Source organism: Archocentrus centrarchus, chromosome 2, assembly GCF_007364275.1.
Source record: "Archocentrus centrarchus isolate MPI-CPG fArcCen1 chromosome 2, fArcCen1, whole genome shotgun sequence".
Taxonomy (NCBI): domain Eukaryota; kingdom Metazoa; phylum Chordata; class Actinopteri; order Cichliformes; family Cichlidae; genus Archocentrus; species Archocentrus centrarchus.
The window spans coordinates 15,511,614-15,534,917 of NC_044347.1; the positions used below are offsets into that span (position 1 = coordinate 15,511,614).

At 39.8% G+C, this 23,304-nt stretch overlaps 1 protein-coding gene across 1 annotated transcript in view; it reads left to right on the forward strand.

Moving 5' to 3' along the window:
- The first annotated feature begins 445 nt into the window (after window positions 1–445).
- Window positions 446–23,304, forward strand: part of tns1a (tensin 1a) — a 68,396-nt gene continuing 45,537 nt past the window's right edge. Inside the window, exons 1-4 of the mRNA XM_030747051.1 lie at window positions 446–465; window positions 12,815–12,853; window positions 16,306–16,347; window positions 22,882–22,931. The gene's annotated coding sequence lies outside the window, so the exon portion shown is untranslated. The remainder of the gene's footprint in view (window positions 466–12,814; window positions 12,854–16,305; window positions 16,348–22,881; window positions 22,932–23,304) is intronic.

Consider the following 23,304-nt stretch of genomic DNA (forward strand, 5'->3'; position numbering starts at 1 on the left):
GGGGCTATGAGGAAAAGGAGGGAGGAGGAAAGAGAGAGATAGGCTGCAAGAGTGGGTTAGCAGAGGGAGGGATACAGTTACTGTCTGCCCCCAGACGTCTTTTGCTCTCTCGTTTTGGGTACCGGAATCATAAGAAGCCCCAAGCCACTCTCTTGGCCTTATATAGCGTGTTTCAAAATTTCTTGGCAGTTGCAAGAAGGAATCAAAGCCAGCAGTATAAAGAGTGTATCCTGGTCCAGTCCAGGCTGCATAGACATCCACATGTGAGCACTCATATACACAGAGCCGAGTTCAGTAGCAGTTCTGGCACGCGTTTGGAGGAGGAAGGTGTCTGTATTTGGTGCTCCCTCTCTTGCCCTCTCTCTCTCCTAGAGGGGGGTCTGAAGACAGGGAGAATGCAGAGGTAGAAACAAGGCAGAGGGGGAGAGAAGAGAGAGCGTGAGAAAAAGTGGCACCAGTGTGCAGGTAAGCGCAGACTTTTAGATACACAGAGTGATTCATTTGCAATGTTCTCCGTCTGCAGTTGATATAGTTGGTGTGTTTAGCAAGTTTGTTTATGCCATAAAATTCCGTCTTTTGTGGCTTAAAGGTTCGTCAGATGAGGATTTCTAGTTGTAGTTAGAATTTTTTTTTTTTTAACTCGTAAACAGGCTTCTGCAGTTTCCAGGTTATGTAGCTGCAACCAAGAGGGATGTTGTTGGCTGTCATTCCAGCTGAAACTGCTTTTCTCTGCATGGTTTGGATGTAGGCTAGGCTCCCACATGCTCATGGGAAAGTTGCTTCCATGGGAAATGGGACAGGCAGAGATTGTATGAGTTGCTGTTTTGGGGTGCGTGAGCCTTTCACGACCTGACAAGTAGAAATTTGTGGCAGCAAAGTCAGAGGAGCAACATGGGAGGGCAAACACGTGTTTTCTCTCTCAGCATGACCTGCATCTGTTTTGGCACTGCTAGAATAAAACAGAGCAGTTTTTAGGCAGAACATTTTCAGAAAAATAACACCTTCCTTTTTTCTTTCATTTTCTTCTTTTTGCTTTCCCTTCATTTATTTATTTTTCTTTGAGTGAGGACGCAGAGTGGCAATGATAGTCGTTCACCTCTGACCTTGATAGCAGTTAAACATGAATAGTCAGGATGTTGCTGAGGCTTAAAGAGCCTAACAAAAGAGATAAATGGTCCAAAAAGGAAACACTTTTTTAGACTATAACCCAGTTATTGAAATTTTTTTCAAAATATTACATCACATTGCACCTTGTGTTCTTATAAAAGGAAAGTTCACCCAAAAATCAGATTATTTTGGTGTGAGTCGCACATTTTTGGAGACATTGACTGAAGAGATGTTTGCCTTCTCTTCAAGATAATGAAACCTTAAAGGCACTTGCCTTGTGGTGCCTAAAGCAACTAATTTAATACATAATAAGCATGCATCTACCCATGACAGCACTCTCTAAGCAAGGTTTGTGGAGTAACTAGGTATTAGCATATGGAAACCTTCAGCACCACAAGACAAGTGCCATTAAGCTTCTCATTTGTGGGGAGGCAGGCATCTCTATAGTTGATATAACCAGAACTAGGCAACTCATACTAAAACAGTGGGTTAGTCCATAGTCAGTTTGATCTAGAGTTAACTGTCCCTTTAAAGTGGTCATAAGTCTCAAAAGAAAATATGCTTCCACTTGCTTTACTGCGCCGTAAGCCACCTAACTCTTGTTTAGTGTGTTCTATTAGACATGTTTTTGGAAAACCTGTTTTCCCTGTAGGCTTATCCCTAAGTTCATATTTTGACACATTAGAGAAGTGAAATGGCAAAACAGCATTCTCAAAAGGGTTAAAAAAAAGAAAATGGAAACCATCAAGCTTTAATTGCCAAATAAGAATTCCTCTCACATATTTGTGCAGGTTTATTTTCCTATGTCATGCATCACAGTTGGTTTCTAGATTATAGATACTCTGCTGTAGGCTTTATAAGAAGAGCATCAGAAGAGAAAGTAAGAGTGGCTGGTATGAACTGAAAACTACAAGCTGCATCAGCCCTCGAGTATGTGCTGGGGAATATTCTAAAAGCAGTAGTGACCAGGGAGCATTGCATTTAACATGCAATCACACAAGAGGACGTGACTGAAGTAGCGGCCTACTCACTCACTTATTTCTGTCAGTAAGTGGGAGGCAGGTGAGGAAAACCCAAAAGCGAGTTCAGATTAAAAGGAAATGTCACTACCAGTGAACACAAACAATCTGCTTTGAGATTTACACTGTTAGAAAAAGTGCAGACAGACACATAAAATGAGGCCTAATTGCAGCAATGGAGTGTTCACAATTCTTCTAGTACTTTTCTGCATGTATATCATTGATTTGGGCTTGGCGTTGTGTCGTCAGTCTTGCTTCACTGTGCTATTAGTGGTAAAATGGCATCCTGCAGCCGCCCCTAATTAAACAGGACGTGATAGGCAAACAGCGTACAGAACAGACCCATTTGCACAGTCCAAAGCTGGCTCATTCGCTAATAATGAAAACACGATTGTTTTCCACTTCCAAGGAAACTCAGTCTTTGAAGTGTTACTGCATTAAATCTGTGCCAAATGTGAAACCTCTCACACAACTGAATCTGTGATTGAATGACCTGACCTTTATGATGTGTGATCATACCCCTGTTTTGCATAAAGTTCCAAGGCGGGCTTTGAAATTTCAAGGTTTTCGACCTGTGTCCAAAGTGAGCCACAATTGCACATCTGATATTCATCACTGCTATGTTTAATGGGGTATTTTGTTGTCTGTAGCTCACAGTGATTGGATCGTAACCATACTAGGGGGTGATGCGGCCAAGCCACTCACTGTGGCTTGACCGTGATCAAATAGCTGCTTCCTCGATGATCCATGGTCTTTGGCCTCTTGCACGTCCGCTCAGGCCTCAAACATAACATCAGCGTCTTGGTTTCGAGGTGAAATAATGTAAGTGCCTGCACTGGCGAAGGCAATCCAGTGAGCTGGATCTCGTAAATAACCTCCTGCACATTGTGGTATACTTTGTCTGAACCATTTAGGGTAGATGCTAACACTTGTGCTTGTTGGACAAGTTTTACACTTACTTATGGTGTGTTAACCATGTGGTAGTGATTTTGTTCTCATGAAAAAAAAAATATCTCCTCGTGTTATTCACGAGATTTAAGCAGTGGATTCAGCATAAAACGACTGGGAAGTTGTCGCTTGGTGGATTTCGTGTTTTCATCTTGTCACGGTCTGATCGTTTGTTCAACCATCACAGGATGGTTTTAATGGAAGGCCATGTTTGTGTGATACTATCAGGCATTGATGAAATGGAAAACAGCTGGTGCACAGCGTGTTTTACTTTGCAAAAACAATTATTTAGACTTTCTATGTACACACCACCCTTTTCCATCCTGTTTGGGTTCTCTCTGAGATTGTTCACCCCAGACTGAAGGTTTTCACAATGTCCCTTTCCAAATTTAGATATCCACCGATCAGTCAAAATAACATCTTTACAGAGTGGATTTTCCAATGATAAAATCATGATTTTGATGCTATGACTCTTATAAATGACGGAGAGCATTTTAGTGGTAAATTGTTCCCATGCAAAATTCTCTTTTGGCAGCAGTTAGTCTTTTATTTTGTCTTTTTTTTTTTTTTTTTTACTACAGCTTGATTTAACTCTCTTTTCAGATATTATTTAACCACTGACGGCATTCAGCACTGCCAGCAGACTGCTGCCAGTAACACAGTGCCACCCAGTCGAACATGGCACATTTCGCACTTGACATTATGTCAAAATGTCAGAGTGAGAAAGCAGGAACATGCTCTCCAGCATCACAGAGTTCGGCGGATTTATTAGGCCTCCAAGTAAAACAGAAACCCAGCCGAAGTATAAATCCCTCCAAAGGGCCTGTTTGAGCTCCAGTCCTTATTTGGCCCCCGTTTGGAAAGTGAAGAATTTACTTTCTCAGGCAAACTGCCATCAATGCGGCAGTGGCTCTTGTGTGGGCAGGACGAGTGCTTGAGGAATTTTGAATGTGGTCGGACCCATGGCAGGCTGATTTATTGGAGCCAGTGAGATGATTTATTCACAGTGGCAAAAGCATGCTTTCTGCCATCACTTAGGATGAAGTAGATGAACTAGGATCACAGTCATTATCCGTAAATCGGTGAGGAAAAAGGACAAAAAAAAAAAAAAATGGCAATATACAGCAGCTCCAAGTTGAGAGTATTAAAAACTAAAAGTAAGGTAATATGAATAACTAAAAATACAATGAAACATAGAATGCAATGGCAGTGTTATACTTCATTTATGTCCAGGAGGCGGCTCTATACGAATACATGTGTGCCTTCCCATTGGTTGTCTCTGTGTTGACTGCTCATCCAGGGTGTCAACAACGATTACAAAACTTACCTTAGACTATTTCCTGGAGTCCATTTGGAGGATGCATGTACAGTAGAGAAGTTCTTAGTTGTCTAGTTACATGGTAGAAACAAAAATCTGACTAGTTGACTAGTTTGTGAAAACACTTAAATGAAAACACTAAAAAACATTAAAAACTGAGCAGAGTCTAAGGGGTGTGATTAAACACTGCCTGAAAAAATACTGCTTGTGTAATTAAGAAATATTTTAAATCTTTAATCACATTCTTTTATAACCAAAACATATTTGAAATGCTGCTGAAACATGTGCACCGTCCACATCACTGGGCGCAGGATGTCATAATAGTTTATTGTGGTGAATGTTAGCGGCATTTGCAGTTAGCATTCTTTCCTTGCAGATCAATGTCCACATGTCCATGCAGTATGCACTTTAACACCGCTAAAGTCAAGAGATCAGCATGTTAAATCTGACAGAGCCAACACAGAACTGTTGATTTCCAAGATCAAAGTACTGAAGAACTGCACTCATTTGCAGGGCTGTCATTTGCCTTACTTTCCACCTTCCAGGAACAATGGAGAGCAAGACAGGGTGCAGCAACTGTCAGGCCTACAGCCCCAGCTAGGGACACCTGGCAGTTTAGCTTTTAACTGGCGTTGTTCATTAAGAAAACATGAACAGGTAATTTTACTGACTACTATTTTCTGGTGCCGACTAGACAGCACAGCAACATTTAATCATCTGCCTGACTGGTTGTGCACATCTGTAATGAGTAGTATTTGCCCTTGTAGTGTAGTTTGTAAAGACAAGTCCATGTGGTCACAACAAAATGCAGTGCAATTGGATGTCCAAAGATCCTATTGTTTAACCAGTGGTGGCAGATGAGAAAAATATAAAGCTGGTGTAATAAGTGCTCATGTACAGCTGTCTGTGGGCCCATTGTAAGCAAGTGTAATCCCGCCCTTATTCTTCCTCTCTTATCAGAGGATGCTTGTTCCAGCCTGTTTGAGGTTTGTCAAAGTGAATAAAAAATAGCTCATCACTTTCCTGCTTGGACCAGGTTTGAGAGTCATTCTTTGATAGGCTCTCCAATTTCCATATAAATTCTCCTTGAGCAGCACTTTGCTGAAATCATTACAGCATTTTCAGAGCCACTCTATTAGTACGAGGCAAAATTTCAGTTCAGTTTAATTTATATAACGCCAAATCATAATAACAGTTGCATCAAGGTGCTTTATATTGTAAGGTAAAGACCCTACAATAATAGAGAGAAAATCTCAACAATTAGACAACCCCAGCAAACACTTGGTGATAGTAGAAAGGAAAAACTCCCTTTTAACAAGAAAAAACTTTGGCAGAACCAGGCTCAGGGAGGGGCAGCCATCTGCCATGACCGGTTGGAGCTGAGGGGAGGGAGACAGGACAAAAGACACACTGTGGAAGAGAGCCAATGATTAAATAACTATTTAATGCAAATACAGAGTGAAAAGAGGAGAGTGAAGAAGAAACACTCAGTGCATCATGGGAAGCTCCCAACGGCCTAGGCCTATTGCAACATAACTAAGGGAGGGCTCGCGTTCACCTGATCCTGCCCTAACTATAAGCTTGATCAAAAAGGAAAGTTTTAAGCCTAATCTTAAAAATAGAGAGGGTGTCTGTCTCCTGAATCCAAACTGGGAGCTGGTTCCACAGAAGAGGGGCCTGAAAGCTGAAGGCTCTGCCTCCCATTCTAGTTTTAAGTATCCTAGGAACCACAAGTAAGCCAGCAGTCTGAGAGCGAAGTGCTCTATTGGGGTGATATGGTACTATGAGGTCTTTAAGATAAGATGGGCCTGATTATTCAAGACCTTGTATGTGAGGAGAAGGATTTTAAATTCTATTCTGGATTTAACAGGGAGCCAGTGAAGGGAAGCCAATAAGGGAGAAATCTGCTCTCTCTTTCTAGTCCCTGTCAGTACTCTAGCTGCAGCATTTTGGATCAGCTGAAGGCTTTTCAGGGAGCTTTTAGGACAGCCTGATAATAATGAATTACAATAGTCCAGCCTAGAAGTAATGAATGAATGAATAAACTACATATTTGTTTAATATGTGCATTGAAGGACATATCCTGGTCAAAAATGACTCCAAGTTTCCTGACAGTGTTATTGGAGGTCAAAGTAATGCCATCCAAATTATCTGGTTAGACACTATGTTTCTAAGATTTTTAGGGCTGAGTACAATAGCCTCAGTTTTATCTCCTTATCAAAAGGAGATCTAGAAAGAAAATGGCAGCACACTGAAGCTGTCAAATCTCACCTGAGATGTTTGACTTTTGTAATCCAAAAGCCCACCTTAGCTCACCTCTATTTGCCCCCTTGTGAGGCCTCTTGGCCATGCTGGGATTGCAGAGGGGCCCTCAGTTTCTCAGTTGACTTCTTGTTCTAGTTCAATAACTTCCCAGACACCCCTCGTGACTTGATGTGTGATTATAAGCTCCCTGTTTTAAGAAAACTAAACCCACTTTGACTGGCTTTATCTTGCTGGCGGAAAGTTCTTTGCGGCCTGCTGTTCTCTAACCACCCAGTTGCTTGAAGGTGATTGGAGAAACTTGTGCAAAAGCACAAAGAATATTCTTTGCTTGAATATGAGCACAACAATGGACAATAAATTAAGGTATTTTTAAGATTGTGTAAATTCGGGGGGGGGGGGGGGGGGGGGGGTGATAAAGACTGCAAGATAGCATGGATCTGTTCAAATCTTCAAGTTGCAAGGAATTTACCATTGAAGGTGATGCTTAGCAAAACATGCACTGATAAAGACAAACGATCAGATAAACATGCTTCATTTCTCAGTCATCACATAAACAACTGGATGAGCTGGATAATTTCACAGATTTTGAGGAGCTGCACAAACAGTCACTGACGGATGGAGTTCAGGTGTTAGTCTGGCCTGATGCTGAAGCATGCGGTGGGGCCTCTTTGAGATTCCTATGCTTTATCTGTCTGAGCTGGTAAAAAAAAAAAAAAAAAAAGTGAAACCATCCAGCTGCAGCTGCCATATATGGTTGAGGTAGCTATTCTTTCACTTTCTTGCATGGTGATGTGGTGAGGATTTTCACTCTCAGTGAGTACACAGTATTTGAAGGAATGTGAGATGAGTGGTAATTGCCTGTATTCAGCAGTATAGACCCTCCTGTTTGGTGTCTGGATGCGAGCATATCGTAACGGCTGTGACTCAATGTCCAATTCGCTCCAACCTTTAGATTGATGCTGTAACGAGTCATTGCCAGGACCTTTACAGGTGCTTGCTACACTACAGCACAATGAGCAGCAACTATGAGCTGTACGTAAAGGCAGACACTCTTGCAACACCAATTTACCAATAGCAGCAATGGCCTTCAGAGATTATTAGGACAGTAAAAAGCAAGCATATGTCCAGATTCTATTAGCTACTGGTGAACACTGAGAACTTCTGTTAGCCTCCAGGAAATGCTCAAGTTCATTTTGAAAAGCAGCTATTTGGGAAGTCTTTCCATTGTAAAGAGTTACATGCAGGCTGTTTTTTCACTTTGTTTCTACACTGTGTTCAGACTCAAAGATAATGAAACTCCTGGAATGATGCTGGAAAAACAGTTGTAGCCCGTCTACCATATATGTAAATAACGATGTAGATGGGGCCCTAGGTTCTTTTCTCTATCTACTGTAACTGTTAACAATTAAAGATTATTCAACTCAAATTACCCCCAGAAACTAACATACACTAACACACAATAGGATTAGCAACAGAGAATGTACATTTACTACTACCACCTTGAAACCTTAAAGAGAATGAGCTTTACTATAACACAATAAACACAACAGTATTTGAAATTAAAAGAGTCAATTTACTAATAGTTCAATGAAAATAAAAGAGAAATACAAAATTAAAGTGCCTTCTGTTATTCAACTTAAATTTCAAATCATCCTTATCCTTTAACACTATGCCGGCAAAACAATATAAAAGAAAATAAATGTTGCAGGCCTGAATCGTGGCTGGAGATCGTAGTGACCTAAAACTCAGTGGTCGTTTCACTCCACCTGGAGCAACAAAATAAAATGGTGGTACCTTTTTGAAAGACACGCGTCCCGCAGGAAGAAGCTAGCCAGCAGGCCTCATCTCCGGAGCAGAACAGAAGCTCTCAGGAATCACTGCAGAACAAGATGGACTTCACCTCCACTAGAGGAACCACGGGCGTCCCCGGGCCACTCTAATTGTTGCTTGGATGCTATCTCTTTTCCTGGCCCACAAAATGTCCAGACCGGGCAGCTGTCTTGAAGCTGGGTTAGCTACTAGCCGCTTACAGTCCGATCGCTCAGTCATTAGCTACTCACTTCACCAACGAGCAGCAAACTTCCACACAGCAAACTTCAGGTCGACTTTTGCTGTTCTCAGAATGGCCCACAGTCTCTGACTTATCTAACCGACAATCCAAAATGTCTGTAGCCATAAACTTTTGCCTCCGATCTCCGCGGGAATCCACTTCTCTGCGGTAGCTCCTCTCGTCTCCTCTCGTTCTCACTCCGCCATTCCACCTGTGTCTCCTTCACTTCCACTCGGAAAAAACAGTTCTTTCAAAGAAATACAGTTTTTAAAACCAAAAGAAATATACAATAATTAAAACAAATGGTTTTTAACATTCTTAATATTTCAGCCATGAACTTAACACAACAAAATATATTTTTAACTGTTTTTAACCAAATATCACAAATTTATTATGAACAGCTTATTTATTACAGTTTCCCATTTTTTAACCGGGCTACACAGTGTAGGCCAAAGAATCACTAAGGGAAATGTTCAAAGAATATGGCCTATATACTGGTTATTAATGACACTGGTATCAGTAAAACACTACTAACATCCATCCTTAAAAAGATACAACCTTAAATTTCTGTAGTTGTAATTTATGACTCGTGCAGTATACCCATGCACAATCATACATGATGTACACAATTAACAAGGATATGGTAGGGCTAATCTTGGACTTGGTAGTAGTAGATAGCGTTCATCTTGGTGGCTTGACGTAAATAAAAAACAGTCTGCAAAATCTAGAATTTATTATTTTAAGGGATTTTAAATAAAAGTCTTCAATCAAGACCACTACAGTCCAAGAACATTTTTCTTTCCATCTGCAGCCATTTTTTAATTTCATTTTGAGGTTTGACCTAGAACCTTTCACTCTCAAATATAGAAAGCCTGGGGCAGGTAGAGCAGCAGCAAGATGCAGCACAGAACAGAGCAGGTGTCAGTAAAAGCATGCACGAAAGTGATTAAGCCAGACGCAACATGAAATAATGAAGGCGGGTTCCAAAGCAGGTTGCACTTTTGCAGCAGCTGTAGGCGGTTAAATAAGATTAGTGAGATTTGCCAATGAGATCAGCTGATCTGCCAGGATTGTGGGCTGAGTTTAACTATGTAGCTTGCCTGACATGCAAAGGCTTCTGTAAGGCAACATAACAGTTAGTATAAAACAGCTGGAATCAGTCTCTCTCCGATGTGATTTGGTCAGCTTGTTCTGGAGCTGACCTGCTTTATTTTTTTTCTTTTTTTGTAACAGTGACTGGTGGATTGATGCCTTCACATTGCACACAGTGTGATCTGGGTGGGATCTGCTCTGCTGCGATGTTATCCCGCTACTGTATTCTGATACGCTTGATGATAGCATTACAAAGTCAATGAGTCTTTTGTTTTCCCAGAGCAAACTAATTATGGCAGTTTCCTTCCTGCCCCTGTCTGCTGTGTGCTGATAGCGTGCTCTCATCTAAGCCCTCGTAAACATCCGTCAACTCGCAGCACGCTGGGATACTGGCTGCTGCACGCAGTCAATTAACCATGCGTGTATCTGTACACACTAAAGTAAATACAGTCAGATGGACGTCACACAGCTTGCTGGAGAGGTGCCTGTTTATGCATCGTAATCAGTGATTTGTGGCGCAGAGGGTAAAACAGACTAAAAGGGGTCATACTTGCTTGCCATGAACACCATGAACAAAATGTTTTGAGGCTCAGTTTAGCCTGGGATGCCCCAACTGCTATTTAAAGTTGCTCCATGTGATACCGCAACATCGGGAAAGCAACACCGCTCTAATTTTGAGGTGATATTATAATTAGGCTTCAAGCGATACTGTTGCTGGGAGATCTGGCAACAGGTACTGGCCCTTTCATAGTACTACAGCACCCAGACACATTTGTTGTGAGACCTGCTGTTGTTTACTAAAAAAAAAACCAAAACATGATGTACAGCACTAAGCGGGGGACATATGCTGACACAAAAGGAGCTGAAACCGCCTGCTGCTTTTGAAGAGAAGTAGCTGCATGGTAGAATAATTTTCAGCTAGGAGGGAAAAAAGAGTTATGAAAACATCTCCGACAGTACCAGCTGAGAGCAGGTCTCATGCAGTAATGGCAAGAAATTGCAAGGTATTTTCCAGTCCAGCACCTTTACTGTTCAGCTCCGCCACCTGCTGTTTAAACCTCATTTTTAAGAGGGGCAGCCAATCAGAAGACTGGGTGGGTGGCCTCAAGGGGAGAGGAGCTACGATGGCTTGTTTCAGATGGAAGCTGAATGACAGTTTTATGTTGAGACTAGTGGACTAGTTCTTCTATAGCGCTTTTCTACTCAGTCTGAGCACTCAAAGCGCATTACATTTACCCATGCATACAAGCACTTCCATGATTAATTAAACTAAGTGCTTTTAACATTCACACACATTCACACTCCAACAGTTGCATCAGAGAGTAACTTGGGGTTAAGTATCTTGCCCAAGTATACATCGGCATGTAGCCTGGAGTAGCCGGGAATCGAACCGCTGACCTGCCGATCAGTAGGTGACCTGCTCTACCTACTGAGCTACAGCCACATTAATGAAAAGAGAACACATTAATGTCAGGATTATTTTGAGCAGAAATAGCTGCGTTGTTGTGTTGTAAATGAAAAGTGGTTGCTATTTCATATGTCCGTATGCAGTACTGTGCAAAAGTGCATCCCACAGTTCTTTAAATTTTGCAAGGGAAATGGCAAACATACATTGAAATGTATTATATAAGGCAAAAACGGTATTTACACAATTCTAATGAACTTGAAATTCAATATTTGGTGTGACCACCTTTATTTTTCAGCACAGTCTGAACTCTCTGAGGCAGCTTTCTTCTCATTTCCTTAGTCTTCAGGAATAGTTCTCCAGGCTTCTTGAAGGACATTCAAACCTCTTCTTTGGATGTTTCTGCCTTTTTGTTCTGTTCTCTGTCAGCATGATCCCACACTGCTTCAATAATGTTGAGGTCCATGCTCTGGGGAGGCCAATCCATGACTGATAGTGTTACACTGTGTGTTTTTATATTCGGGTATGATTTTAATGCATCGACAGTGTGTTTGGGATCATTGTCACGCTAAAAAATGAAGCCACTGCCAATAAGAATGCCAAGGATGCCAAGTTTTTGGCTAATGGCTCCTTGGAAATCACCTTGCTGGTGCAAAAATACTATCTTATGCCTGTCAAACTGTGTTATCTTTGGCATTTTTTATAGATTCATCTAAAGAAATGGAATCAAAGAAATTATGTGTTTTTGTGACAGGCTGCTGGTAATAAAGTGCTCAGAAAATTACAAGAAGGTACTTGGAAGTAAAACTTAAAGAAATAAAGGGTGACTTAAAACTTGTGCACATTACTGTAGTATATGACATATTATCCATCGTTTTCTGTTTTTTAGAGGCAAAATTATTGGCCGGTCAGATGCTTGCACACCGTTTCTGTTCTTTGTTCTGACATGTGTGTAGAGTACGTACATTAAGACCATCGCTAAGGCTAGTGATGGTCTGAATGCCATCCTCCGCATGAATTAGTGTGTACACTGGATTTCTGCCATGATGTCTGAGCGAAAATGCTTTAGACGTATTTGATGAGTCACTATGTGCTGAGTTTTTTTTTTGGCGTGGATTCTCTTATAGAGGCTGACCAAGAAAAGCTTTATGCAAGATAAATGATAGAGTCACACTATAGTGTAATGTTGTTATACATGTGGGAGCGGAGTGTAATGCAGTGTTCATTAGTTTTGTGATGTTCGGTGGAAGCTTTCTCTCAGTGTGAGCTGACTGTGAAATGTGATTTTTGCCTGGAATAGATGTTTCCCACACACAGGAACAGTCGAGGGTGCTTTTTTTGTTTTTTTTATGGGCCGTGGTTATTTCTGTTCTGTTGGGAAACACTCAGGCATTCAAGAGGAAATATTCAGAGATGTCTCTCCCCCGCTGTCTCTACAAAAATAAATGCAATTCTTATAGTAGTGTTTTTAAAACACAAGTACTTCAGAGAACTGAGGACACTAGTTGACTTTTTTTCTTTCTCTCTCCTCCTTCATTTCCATTTCTTACATGTTCTACTTAAATGTCAGATTACTGCTTTAGCTGATTTCTCTTTTCCTTCATTTGCAGGTCACCACATCGTGTCAAACAAATGCCAGCTATGAACCGGTGAGTACAGCATGAGCATGCACGCATTTCACCAATGTGTGTTAAAACAAGACCATCGAAGAAACATTTAAACCTCCTAAGTGATGCCGCTTCCTAGAATTGTCAGGACCACACACGGCGAGGTCTGTGAGGTTGTTGCTGGAGGTCAGGGGGCAGAGGCTATAACGATGAAAGCTTCCTCTCATCTCATAAATGCTGTTTGTGCAAGTCCGAGCAACTCAAAATGCATCCTGTAGAGGTGATAATACATGCAAAGAAAGCAAATGGTCACAATGACCTTGTGACTGGCAGACGAAATTTAATCAAATGTAGAAAATGAATATACCATCATATGAAACTATTCAGGCAGCATCAGCCTGCCTGTCAGAGGCACTGGGGCATTTCTTGGTGGCCTGAATGTTTTCTTCTGCCATGGACAGTCTGACCTGCCATTGCACTGTAGCAAGCAGAGATGGGTTGATAGATGCATCCTGATCCACATGTCAGGCCCAACACTCGCACGCTGACCACGGCTACCGACAGAATGTACGAGTTTCTGCCCAGATGAGTTTGACACAGACTGCCCACCAAAATGCATGGGATAGAAAGGATGAAACACACAAACAAACAAACACTTTCAGTGAAATCTGCACATCTGTCCAATGCTTATCAAATCTATTAGGTCTCCTGTCATAAGAACAATAAAACTAAAGTATTTTAAAACAAACAAAAAAATGTGTTATTTTTTAGGCAAATGTTTCTATGCCTATATTTATATTTAAAACACTGGAGTTCACAAGTTAATCAAGCATAACGTTCAACCACTAAAACAATTTTTTTTTCTGTTCAGGAATGCAAGTAAATAAATGTAATTTGGCAACTTAATAAAAAAAATTTTTTTTCTTCTGCTTTTTTGTAAAATGGTGAATTTGACAATTCGTAGATAACAATATCTATATTTTAGCATTAAAATATGATTTCGATTAAAGAGCTCGTGCGTACTGATGGATTAACCATTACAGAAACATTAAAAAAAATCCATTTTGGTAATTAACAATACTGTTAATCTAGGGCAGCTGTGGCATAAACCTTACATGTGCTGTTTGTGCTGTGATTGGTTTTCTCCCAGTCAGTTTTTGCAGGTGCACCAATAGTTGGAGGATACTTTTAAAAACTCAGCTTCGGTCAGTCCCAGTGTTTTGCTCTCATGAGGATTTTTCTGCCAGAAGACTTTATGACTAGTCTGGAGCTGTTACACCAATCATGACATCAGCCTAAAAAATGAATGGAGTTGGAATCTTTCAATCTGCCTGTTTATTCAGGTACCCATGAGAGGGGCACAAAAAAAACACTGGAAAAGTAAAATTAAACAAGCACAAATGTGCTCGATGCATTCTTTTCAAGATATTTGTAAAGCTGGACCGCCCAAAATGTTTATCTCATGTCATCAGTTTTCTTCTTCACTGCCTCTTTTCTGCAATCCATGACAACATGCCAGCTTAGTGATAGCTTATCAGTACCTGTGGATGAGTGGGAGTCTGCGAAATCCAACATCAATCTCCTAACCCGCATGTTTACGCATGTACATCAACTTGGCCAAAAGCATCCACAGATCCAAAGGTGCTGTCAGCGATTTGGTCTTTGAGCTGTGAGGATGCTGCTTAAATTCTGCACCGAGCAGAAGTGGAAAGATACTGAGGTTCAGCGAAAGTGATTATTCCCGTTTTCCTGTAAGGGTTTCTGCTTTAGAGGATAAAATGAAATTTATGCACTGCGACACCGAGACTTGAGCCATTTTCATTTTAATGAGCTTAAAATTGGAGTTTTCATTCACTTCCACGAAGAACGTCTGCTCAGCAAATGTTAGGTCATGATTAGAAAACCGGGAAGAGAATTTGATCGTTTCCCCCGATTGGTGGTGAGCATTCAATGAAATCAAATATAAAATGGATCAGCCTGTCCTGTTTTATATTTTTATGATTAAACCACCGATGATTTGACCAAATTAGGAAGATTCCAGGCTACAGTAACTACGTTTTACTTATTTACTTTGGGCTTTGGCCTTTTTTAAATCACTGCTGCAGCTCGTTAAACAGTCGGATTTGTTTACGGAGCTCACAGCAGCCGAAGACCCTGTACTTAACTCTGTTAAGAGATTTTCCTTAAAACATGGATCAGGCTCTGCATCTCTCTGCCTCTAATTACATACTTTCTTTTTCTTTCTTTCTCCATTGCTGCCTCTTTCACAAACAGACACGCACAATTTAAGAAACTGATTTCAAAATGTTAACTCTACACAGCTTTAAATGTGATTGCTATGTAAAAACTCACAAAATGCCACAGAATTAGTCAGAGACTTCATACAACAGGATTTCGTTGAAAACTGTAATGGGGACAGACATACACTATACTGCCAGAAGTGTTCACTCACCCATCCAAATCATTGAATTCAGGTGTTCCAGTCACTTCCACAGGTGTATAAATCAAGCACCTAGGCATGCAGACTTCTTCTACAAACATTTGTGAAAGAGTGGGTCGCTCTCAGGAGCTCAGTGAATTCCAGCATGGTACCGTGATAGGATCCCCCCTGTGCAACAAGTCCAGTCGTGAAATTTCCTCACTACTAAATATTCCGCAGTCAACTGTTAGTGGAATTATAACAAAGTGGAAGCAATTGGGAATGACAACAACTCAGCCACAAAGTGGAAGGCCACATGTCACAGAGTGGATTCAATGCTTTGCAGAGGTTGCCAGCTTCAAGTGAAATAATCATATGAAGCATCTCTCAATTACCTCCTTTTGTTCCAAATATATATATATATATATATATATATATATATATATATATAAGTTAATACATTATTTAAAAAAATAATGTAATAATTTATGTATTAAACATTACTTGTTACTTTTCTTAAAAGTGCAGTAATTTGTTACTCTACACTTTCTGTTACTTTCACGTTACTCCACAAAATGAGCTGAACACCGACACATATCCTGCTCCTAATGAGGACACACATTTGATCTTTTTTGTGTGTGTTTACATATGAACACAAAACCGAACAACACAAAGTAGTTTAAAACCAGCCTGAAGAGACTTGAATGTAATCGCCGCTGTAGAAACATGAACAGGGAGAAATGGAGGCTGCAGCGCTACAAGCCTGACTGCTCATCATTACCTTTGTTACCTGTTCAAAATCCATCTCTGGCTGCTGGGCTGAATTTAGTACAGTAACGCATTACATTGGAATGTGTTACACCCGACATGTTAAACCTATACACACACACACACACACACATATACACACTGAGTCTGGTAGGTGACTGTCACCCAGGCAAGAGGATCATCCAGAAAGAAAATCTGGTTCTCACATCTCCTTCTCATCCTTATTTTCTCACCGTGTTGTTTCTTCCTTCTTCCTGTGAAAGAAACAATGATTAACCCGCTGACTCTGTCTCACTTCTCTCTCCAGCCTCCCACTCCTCAGCTGCCATTAAAGCATGTAGATACACCGGTAAGTAACACTTCTTCTGTGTAAGTGTAATACCAAGAAAACATGCTTTAAAAGATGCCCATTCATAAATGCTGTAGTTGTTATTGCAACAAGATGCTGGAATAACAATCCTTATGTACACTGTGTAGCAAAAAATACACAGACACCTGTTTAGATCCTGCTATATGCTTTTGGTTGTTTCTCGCAGTTTGGACAGGACCCTTCAGTTCCTGCAGGAATAATGCATTTCCATGTACGTGGCACCACATGCATGATAATGCCCCACATACAAGCTGAGCTCTATAAAAAAAAATGGTTTCCCCCAATTTAGTGCCTTTCACAACTCCATCTAACCTTACTGTAAGTTATCACAAGCTAACCTCAGCTGATTTGAAATAGGGAGACATGAGTAGCAACCTATTATAGAAACCTAAATGCCATCTACAGACAGTATAAAGTGCAAACTGCATACATGAGCTATGATGTTTACATCATTTGGCATGCAAAAAAAAAAAGACTTTATATTAAATTAAACCACAGTAGGCAACAAGGAGACTGTTCAACCTGCTATATAATTATTAGCTTTTAATATACAACAAATTATTTGGAAGTAATCAATAATTTAATCAGTGATTAATGCTGTTAAGCCTCGATCTCAAACACAGTTCAGCACCATCCAGTACAGAACAGGTAACCAATTAGAGCTCAGTTCACAGATCCTTAAAGAATGGTGCATATTATTCTAAAGGATCTTTTCAGGCTACATTATGTTCAGGTGGGCTGAGCTAAACGCTTTCAGCTGCTCTCTGTTCTGCGCCATTGTAAATGAATATTTGGTGCATACCTGAGAAAGAAAAAAAAACAAAACAAAAAACAGCAAGCTGTAGAGACATATGTTTCTGCGAGTCCACTGCAAATTTTGTCTTATTTGTGCCAGAAATCAATGCCAAGGCCTGGCCAGAGACACGAGGCATGCTTGTTTTGCCTGACACTGCTAACTGTGGAGGGTGTAGGCATACTGTAGGTGGTGGGCATCCAGGAAAGCAAAATCTCAAAAATAAAAAAATAACAGAGGAGAGAACCACCAATGTTTGTTTTGTTTTTCATGAAGCCAGAAGATTTTTACATTTTAATATTGCAAAAGATAAAAGCAGCAGTGATTTCTTGCATCCCTGCATCACCTCTCTTTTTTTTTTTGTGTGTCACAATGAGTCAGTGTCTGCGTCAGGTGTCACTCGAATGTTCAGCTCAGAAGCAAAAGTAAGGAGATGAGTGGGATTATAAACACTGATCGGCCTGCTTATATACTGATTAATCAACAGTTTGTGCCCTGACAGAGAGGAATATGATTTAATTTAATGTATGTGTTATATTTTAAAACTTACACAACCCAGTTAAAGTGGTTTTTGCTGTATGACTCAAACATGTCCGGAAGCACCCGGTTTTAGTTTATCACAAACATTCTTTAGTTAGCTTTTTGCATTTGTTGTTAGCTACCAATCTAAGCAAACATGAGTCCAAAGTAAACAGCAAATTATGTTAGCTAGCAACAAATAAAAGTACATATTTCGCCACAAGCGTTTAACTGCATACTTTGGCAGAAATTGAACATACTGAGGAAAAAGCGGATTATGCCTGCGTGCTTTGAGAAGCGTTTATGGATGTTTTTGGAGGGCTCTTTTTAAAAATTATTATTATTGTGAAATTCGGTTGGTGTTGGAAAATATTCCAGCAGCTGTGAATCGCAGCTAACTACAGCTTGTCAAACACAATAAAACAAACTGCAAACATGTGAAAACCACCTCTTAAATGTTCAAGGATTTAAAAAAAAATATTTATTTAGCATCATTCCATCAAAATATTATGTTCATCCCATTCAGTTAAATGCAAACCATGTATTGTGCGTTCATACAAACACCATCTTTTTTTGTGACATCAGTCAACAAGATGTTAAAGGCATGTGGGCATACTCATGAGAAACATCAGCACAAACAACACAGAGGCTACTAATTGTCTTGACTATTTTTTAATTTGTTTTTTTTTTACTGTAATTATGGAAAGTTTGACTGTGACATATTGGTATTTGGCATTAAATAGACACAGTCCCTTCATCCAGACATTTCCAATAAAAATTTTGCTGTATCATCAGCTGAATTTGTGATCTTCATCCATCATTCATACCTTTTTTGTTTAACCAGTACGATCTCTGTTGTGGTTATCACATATTTTTATAGCATTCCCGGTGTCTTCCCATCATATCAAGTTGTCTGTTACCTGTTTCACACATATATTGTTGTGCTTGCTGGTTAATATTTATGCTTTCTGACTCGATTTCCCTCAGTGAGATGTCATGGCACCCTCTGCTTTCCGTACTTAAATCCAGGAGTCATCATTCATGAGGTTTTCCAGATATGTGTGCGTGTACTGTATCCGTTTATGTAGTGTGTGGACCGAAGTGCAGATGGGATATTTATTTGGTTAGTCCATGCAGGATACATGCATGGTGGTTTTGACTCAAACTGCACCAATGTGACCATAACGGAGTCGGCGTGGGGCCTACAGAGGGTCATCCAAGGGTATTATGGGGGTTTTTTAAATCAGTGTTGGCTCATGGAAGAGTAGAGTATGGATGTAAGCTCTAGTAAATCAAACATAATTCTAGCAGACAGAAAATATTGTTTTTATTCCCCACTTTATGCAATCTGTTATTCCATGCTGCTAACCATACTCTTAAAGGTAGTTAAGATCAAACATACATACACGAACCGCATACCACACAAGTACATGGGATGGGAAGAGAGCTGAGTCAAGAGAAGCAGGGGGGGGTGGAGGGAGAAGTCAGAAATAATGAGAGATAATAAGACGAAGGGAGGAGTACAATACAAAGTGGGCAGGGGGGAGAGCCTGAGAGAAAGTAGGGAGAGGACAGCTGAGAAGGAAAAAATGGGATATTACATAATCACTGATCGGGCTCAGCACAAACTGCAAGGACTCTAACATCTTGATCACGAGGATGATCTGGAGCTCGACATCGTAGAGACTGAACAATTAAGCGTTGATCACCTGGATAATGCTCTGAAAACCCAAAAAAGAATGAGATGTACAACGCTAAATTTTGACTGGATTCTTTCAATTTTAAAGCCTGAAACAGAGAAAAGTGGTTCCTAGCCATGCCTTTGGGCAATGCCATTCGAATGCCTTTTGCCCACCTGCTTTCACGCCGGAGGTGTAGCACTGCGTGCCAATTCTGTAAGGTAGGCCACTCCCATGCAAAAAGGCTGTCAATCTTTTTGTTTTGTTTTGTTTATGTTTAAAACTTATATGAAAACATTTAAACTTAACTTTCTTAGTATTTTGTGACTGATTTATACTGCATTTGCTCTTAGCACAGTATTTTATGAGATATGTAAATGGTAATATAGAAATTCATTGTTCAAAAATTTAGCTGGGTACAGATATTTGTAAACCGAGAGGAAAATAATTCATTTGTTATAGATTATTTATACCTACAAATAAATAAACATTTTGTGTGCTAATGCGGTTCCTCCTAACCAGAAGCACAAGTAGACCCCTGGGTAAAATGACAAGAAAGGCTCAACTATTCAAATTAGTTAAAGAGTAGAGTGGAATTAACAAAGTTTTAGCTGAAATGTTAACATTTAACTAAAGATAATATGGAAAAAATGCATTAGTGACTATATATTTAAATATGTAATAGAATGGAATGAGACACAAGTGTGACTAGACAATTAACCTACAACAGGTGGGAAACCAGACAAATGCCAGAAGCAAAAACACCTGAGAAATAGTGTATTAAATATTTTCAAAACAAAACAAGAAGTGGAACCAAAACTCTAAAGCTTAACGTCATCACAGACAAACATAATGAATTAATTTGAGTAAAAACAAATTTATTAGCTTAACATAATGGATACATTTAAAATAGAAATTTTAAATCCAAATGAAACTGAAGCTTATTGTAGAGACTTATAGATTAAAAGATTAGAAGATTTAAAGACTTAAAACTATGAAAACATGATTGTAGCTAAAATTAGGCTATTCCTATTCCTAAACTGCTAGCTAACAGTACAAATTAGCAGTTGAAATATTTTTTTTTCCTTTCTCCCCTTTGCCCCCCCCCCCCCTTTTTCTTTTTTCCTCTCGTTCTTTTGTTTATTTATCCCTCTTTTCTATCCCCTTCCTTAATGCCTGTCAGGCCTTGCATAAATAACTCAACAAAAAATAAAAATACAAACATTAAAAAGAATAGCCTATAGAAAACTTATAGAGCTGTTCTTGTAAAAGCAAATATGTTTGGTACATCAGTGCATTCGGCTCATTGTTTTGATTGCAAAAACTGCCAAACATGACAGGCATTAAAAAAAGAAAAAAAAAGAAAAAGAAATAGTAAGTAAAACTATAGATGAACACTTAATATTGCTAAGCTAAATATAAAAACAAATTTTGTTACATAAACATAATGTAAAAACTTGAAATTTGAAATACAGTAGCTTAATATAAGCCAAAATTTTAAACTAGTGCTAAAATTACGCTCTGCCTAGAGGCTAAATTTTTAGCTAACAGTATATATTAAGAGTTGAAATAGTACAATAAAAGTATGGCTAAACATTTGCTTAGATTATGGTAGAAACAAATGTGATAGCTAACCATAATGGATACACTTGAAATACAGTAGCTATTTAATATTGTGAAGACAAACTTGTAAACTAATGCTAAAATTAGCCTCAGTAACCAAGCTGAAAGAAATGAATAGCTGCTAAATGGAGGAGTGTCTAAAAGTAGTGGGTGAATAGTGAATATATTAAGTTACTGAATGTTAAAACCGTTGAATAAAATTGACTGAACAAAATTAAATATAATAGGTATTGTTTAGGAAAATTTTTCCCCTAAACACCTTTTAGGGGCTTAGGAGGCACTCTGATGATAAAAGTTGGGAACCACTCACTACTTCATATCTAAACTAGAAGTGGGATTGAATCCAAATACATATTTGACCATATATTTGATCATATAATGGTTAAATGGTAAATGGACTAGCTCTTATAAAGCACTTTTCTACTCTGAGCATTCAAAGTGCTTATACAACACGTTTGCATTCACACCCCTTCATACAAGCACTTCCATATAAAACTAAGCTAAGTGCTTTTACTGTCTAACATTCACACTCCAACACGTGCATCAGAGAGCAACTTGGGGTTCAGTATCTTGCCCAAGGATACTTTTGCATGCAGCCCAGAGCAGCCAGGAATCAACCCGCCAACCTTCCAATTAGTAGGTGACCTGCTCTACCTCCTGAGCCACAGCCACCAATGGTTATAGGTTAGCGTGTCACCAGTGCACATTGTGGCTTGTATTTTTAATAGCGGAGGTCAATAGAGATCTATGGTACAAATGTAAATGTGAGCTAAAGGCGAAACCTGATGTTATCAAGTGAAAAGCGCCTATAAAATTTGAGACATGTTTACCCCGTTTCACATGCAGATTGACTTTCATTTAAGCACCTATGTGGCTACAAGCCAACAGATTTTTCCTGCGATGTGACATATAACATCGAAACACCCGTGAAGCCTCGTGTCAACAGGCTGTTTCATTTTGCAAACACCATCGTCCGTGGCGCGCCTAGCATTTGGTTCCTGTCAGATCATTTAGAATGATGTTCCCATTCTGGCTCGCTGGGGTGGGGGATTGCATTAGCTTTTTCTGTGAGAAGCCACTCATCAGCAATATGAAGAGCCATGGGGGGTGGGGGGGGGGCGTGTTTAACCTTGAGACCCTTCCTGCCAACCTCACTTGTTTAACTTCTTCAGCAATCAAGCTGAGCACACTCTTTATGTCGTTGTGGGGGAAAAGTAAAGCGTGTCACAGATGATGTCCGTGGAGATAAATTCAGCAGTCATTTTTTTGGATGGCTTCATCTTTCTGACGGCAGCTGACTCATACAGAGTCCTCCCCTCGGCCAACAGGCAGTAAGAGGAAAAGCCAACTCTAACATCTATTATGCAGCAGTTCCTCAACAGTATAGCATATTTAGTAACATTTTCCATCTGCGGCCCTGTCACAGTGAAACTCTCCCCCTCTGTAAATATCTGGGTAAAGGACAGGATAAATAAAATGTGTGTTGAAGTCCTGACAAGATCCAATTCAGGATGGTTTTCTCTTGAAACGCACCCATTTCTCATACTTGTTCTTTTTTTTCTTTTCTTTTTTTTACACCTGTTCTCATTCGCCTCCTTTTCCTGTTTTCTTCGCCTTCTTTGACTTTTTACTGTTGCTCTTTTTCCTTCCTCAAGTGTCCTGTTCTTCATCGCCTTGGTCCTTCCACTTTTTGTCATTCTGTTTCTGCTGACTCTTCTCTCTCCTCTTTTCAGAGCAGTTTCAGTTTTGTGCCTGTGATCTGACTTTTCCCTAATAGGTTATGTCAGACTGTAATTCAATAAAATCATCATGACTACCAGATGGAGTTTGCATATGAATCATTTTTCTCCCTCTGTCTCACGCCATCTGGCTGCGTGTGTCTGTGTATGTGCTCAACAGGGATCTACGAGGTCCTGCAAGAGTGTGGAGATAAGGCAAAAGCAGTCACGGTAAGACGGCATCCTCATACGGTCATGTTATATGTTGTTCATGCTCCTTTCGTGAAAAAAAAAAAATGGTTAAAAATATGGAATCAATTCTTATTTTTCCTGCTCTCTAAACAGCACAGCTTCTAAGGTTACCAAATTATTGTTTAATCTTTAATAAGCTCTTTAAATCATTGCAGTCCTTGATTATTATTAATGAACATTAGAAACTCATTGGTTGTGCTGGACGTGCAGGAATGTAAAATTTCACTTCATGGTCTCCGCTGTTCGTCATTCATGAAGCACGGCTGTTTCTGGGTTTTACTGTGTGCCCGCTAACCAAAAGCAAAAAAACAAAAACAAAAAAAGATTGCTATTTGGCTGGTGAAATAGGTTG